This window comes from Buceros rhinoceros, unplaced genomic scaffold (genome assembly GCF_000710305.1).
Source record: "Buceros rhinoceros silvestris isolate BGI_N320 unplaced genomic scaffold, ASM71030v1 scaffold28053, whole genome shotgun sequence".
NCBI lineage: Eukaryota > Metazoa > Chordata > Aves > Bucerotiformes > Bucerotidae > Buceros > Buceros rhinoceros.
In genome coordinates this window covers 18,539-23,187 of record NW_010402294.1, presented here as the reverse complement: position 1 = coordinate 23,187, position 4,649 = coordinate 18,539, and the positions used below count along the sequence as shown (strand labels likewise).

Sequence of the window (4,649 nt, the reverse complement as noted above, 5' to 3'; positions counted from 1 at the left end):
CTAACCCCCCCACATCCTTCTGAGGTGAGGGTGGACCATCCATCCCAAGCATCGCAGAAGTCTGGAAGAGTACAAGACAGTAAAACCGTATCGTGAAAAGACCCGAGGACTGGGAGAGGCACACATAGATACGAGTGTGATGAGAGCACCTTTATCCCTGCAAGAGACCTGCTCTTTTCCCTCTCTGTCACCTATTACAATGAGGGTACCTCCACTGGCATTGCCCTAATACTTCGATTTTTCCTCCTGAAGATTACAAGTCAAATTCTGCTTTTATCACACTGGCTTCCAGGGTGGAGTTCTGGATTTAGCCTGATGAACGATCAGCCCATATTTTCTTTCTTAATGAAACTTCTTCTAACAAAGAGAAGAAAATAATTTTCCTTCCACCAGCCTGCTCAGATGTCTCCATTTACCACACATTCACCTGACCTCTGCAGCCAGAGGGGCCGCGTGAGGCTCACCGACCTCCAGCACTCACGCACAGCCCGCGAGGGAGGCAGATGTGTTTTCCTTACGCACTTTCTGGGCTCCCTTGACAATGGGAAAAAAGCAGCTTTTGCGTGTGTACGTGCTGATTTGGGCTGTCACGGTCTGTCGCCGTGCGTGGTCCCTGGGGGAGGCAACGTTCAGACAAGTGCATGTAGCACAGTGGGAGCTGTCAGAAAGGCTTTGCATCTCTGAGCTCCACGGGGGGATCAGTTCTTTGCGGCGGGTGCTGCTGCCTGGCTCTGCTAAAGAGGCAAAAACCTGCTTGAACACTCACTGCACCAAGGCAGATATGAAGGAGTGTGATTTAATCCAGAACTCAGAGTGAGCAGAGTTAATCACCAAAACTAAAGACCTACATCCTCCGTTCCCAAGAGGCACATTCTGGACTCCTTTTCCAGCAGCTGAGTGCCCCATATATACCACAGCAAAATGGGTGACAAAAATCACAGCTCTAAACAGAAATGATACCAGAAGACACTGGAGACATAGCTTAGAGCCCCACTCACCAAAAATCCCCTGTCAAAGCTCGTCTTTAGGGGAGAGCACCCCCCAAACTGTCACAGTGACCTCTGGCACAAGGATGGGCAGGCGGTAACTTGTTGTTTCTTTTTGGTTCAACATTATGAAAGATAGAAATGCTATCCCTCATCAGCAGAATTACTGGGTTTTAGGAGGAATTAATGAGTAACATGCAAAGCCTCTGACTGCCCAGACCTGCCGCCCATACAAGAATTTCCCACGGGAAGTTGCATGCTTTGCATCTAGAGCTCTCCACAGTCAGCAGAGATGGGCACAGAGACGGGCACAGAGACATGGAGCTGCCTGGGACAGGTGTCCTGAGGTGTCCCGGGATGTCCCGCGTGTCCCCAGGAATGGATGGGGTCCTGGCTCTGCCATACTCCAGCTCTAGCTCTGCTAAACAGAACTGGGCTACAAAAGCGAGCGTCCTCGTTAGCACACAGGCTCATGGAAGCAGGACAGCTTAGGGATGAGTACGTGCATGTCTGAGCAACCTGAGTGCTGCCTCGGTGTGGGCCACCAAATGCCTTTGTTCTTAGGGGACATTTCTCATTTCATAATGGAAGTCCTTCTTTCACTGTGACAGGTTTCTGTTTTGTGCTCTGAACTGCCAGAGCGAGCTGTCAACGCTGGTGATGGCTGGTAATAATGGGTGAGAGTTGGGAAACTGCCCTTACGCTGACTGAAGCCTTCAATTTATCTACAAACCAAGAGCACAGAGAGGAGCACAACCACCTTCTCCTCCTACACCATCCTGCGCTCCCTTTCTGTGGGACAGGCACCACGCAGGGGTGAGACACAAAACCCCGACCTCCCTGCTGAGACTCTCCCAAGTAAAACACACGATAAATCATCAGGCAGCTTTCATGGAGACAGCAGCTCCATGAGTCTGCGCTGAGCCCTTCAAAGCCAAGATAGAAAGCAAATCTCCTCAATCAGACTGGATGTGGCAAGGAGGAAGGTTGAGGATGTAGGCCTGGTAGAGGAGACACTCAGAACCTGCTACCTCTGACAGCAGATCTATCACTTCAGGAGTGTTTTTTTAGTTGTGTTTCAGTTATACCAAGAACATACATCAGCCTTTAAATGATCTCTGAGGTGCCCAAACTTCCCCTGTCCTTCACTCATGGCTAACTGCAAGGTGCTGCCAGGTACATACACCACTGAGAACCTGGAGGAGCCAAGTAATGCACATATTAACTAAGCTAAAATCCCTTCTTTAAAACAGACACTGATATTAGAGACTCAGATTTCTCAGCATGTAGAAACAAGATGCATTCGTAACATTGACACAAGTAATGGAAGGATTGCCAGGAGACTACAACACACAGCCACCCACTGGCTTCGGTCACGGACAAGTCAAAGAGCAGGAAGTTCAAAAGTAATGACTATCCTTTCTGCTTTCCTCAGGAAAAGACACGCTAAAAAAAACCCCAAACAATCAGAAAATACGTGAATCGCTATAAAAACACAGTCAGGAAAATGTGAAGCTCATTATCATACTGAAACCAGTGAAGAACATCAGCAGCAAGTGCCAGTGCACATAAAGTCTGAGGTAGGAAATGGAAGTAAAGCGACCGAGCAGGTTGGTCCCTCTGGGGACAGTGTTTTGGGTTTCCACAGCCAAAGTGGCAGCAACTGGAGGGAAGGTGTCACCTACTTGTCCAATTAAATCCATCTGCCTCTTGCTTTCTGCAAGTTCCTACAGCAACTGAACACGGACATATGCAGCAGCTTCTCCTCTCCTGTCACTCCGCTGTGATTCCTCGCAGAGGAGAACGTTAGAGCTTATTTACACCACTACAGGAATGTCACCCAGAAACAAAACCCAGTTTCATGTCAATCGGCTGCCTATGAGGGCACAGTCCTGTGCACACAACGTGAAGAACTGCAGAAGAGATGGAAAAACATTTCCTCTGCTTCCTCCAGTGTTTTGCCCAGTTAATTCTTCAGGGCTGCATGAATTGGGGCAGACACAAACCACCTACTGTATGATATGCTGCAGCACAGCATGACTTGTCCAAACTGATGAAAAAACGAACCTTTGTAATAACAAATATATTTTCCACAAAAGAAAGCTATCTATTTGTGAAGCTGACTCCTTATCTGCAACTCTGTTCACTGTTTGCTTCTCAAAATCCTTCTGGATCCGTTAAGAAAATGACAATAATGGTTTCTGGTTTACAGACAGTATGAAGATTAACGTTAGTTCACTTGCTTTACAATTACTTCCCATCATTATTTTCTGTCTACAGAGTATTTCGAACTCTTTGAAGGCTTCTAGCAATACACTCAGTTTTCAGGTCCTCTGTCTAGACTTGAAAGGTTGCAGTAGATATTACTGCTAATACACTTCGCTGAGTAGCGCCACTGGGTTTGCTTGGATTAAGAAGCCAGCAAACAACAACTGCCGGTGGCTAGAAACAAAACCAGACAGTTCATGTAGACTCAAATAAAATTCATATTAATGAATCAGTGACTAATATTGGCATGAATAAAAAAATGCAGCCAGTCACTGTTAGACAGTTCAAGAAAGGAAAGTATATTTTTAGTCATGTTCTAATCTTAGGGCTTGCTTTAACGATTAAAGATGTTGTTACCATAACCTTTTAAAACACTGCTGCTGTTAACGGCACTTTGCTTCCCAGAACTGCTGGTTTCATCAGCTACAGAAACACAACCCTGAAAATTTTGCTTTAGTAAATAATGAATGAAAGCTGACTGTGAACAGAATAATTTGCTGTTAAAAATACCGACGTATTAGATTGTGAGTAGGAAAGTGTATGTTCTGATTACGGATGAAAGGGAATTTCTTGTTAAAACACAGTTATAACAACAAAAAAAGCGGCAATGCAAAATCCCTCTCACTAAAATCCTATTTTCTGTTCATAAACTCATGGAGCTTTCTCCACCTTCCAATTTTCCGCTTGCAAAACACAATGAAGCATTTTAGTTTGGGGTAGGCAAGCACAAAGCAAAATGTTTTCTCTCTGTTTGATTTGAGAAAACAATTTGCTTTCGGATGAACTCACCACTCATGTTTAAATTTCCTTTGCCAGTGACCCCGGCAGCTGCTGCTTGGATGCTTTAGCACCTTCTCGATGAGCTGCACCGCCGCCAGAGCTCTCTGGGGAGATGCACCGTGCTCTCCCACCGAGCTGGTGCCACGGTGTGCATCACCGAAACGCCATTAGCAAGGACTGGCGTGGAAAGTGCTGCCCCATCTCTTCAAATGTTATTCTTTTTATTACGATTATTAGAATATTAGAATATTATTCTATTATTAGAACATTATTCTTTGGTCTTACGTGTTAGAATTTTTGATATTGCCTTTTATCAGAAAGAAAATATGGTCTTTCATAATATTTCTCCTAATGTCTGTTATGTAGAAACTCTAAATTCTCTAAATCTTAGTGTAACACTGGCTTTATGTCACACCGTCATGTTCAGAAACATGTGAAATGATTTTCAGACTATCAGAGACGTCAACATCTTCAATTAAGAAAGTTCACTACCTCCAGCATTTTGATTTTTTCCATAATCAACCCCAGATTGAATTTCCACTCCCTTTACCCGATCTTTAAGACAGTTTGGAGAAGGGCAGATATAGGATGCGCTGACCAACGGGAGTTGGGCTC

General features: G+C 45.0%; 1 protein-coding gene across 1 annotated transcript in view; it reads right to left on the bottom strand.

The window, feature by feature from the left end:
* The window catches only part of LOC104490331 (voltage-dependent N-type calcium channel subunit alpha-1B-like), a gene marked incomplete at both ends in the record, with an annotated part of 24,306 nt that overhangs the window by 3,031 nt on the left and 16,626 nt on the right, over positions 1–4,649 (bottom strand). The window lies entirely within an intron of this gene.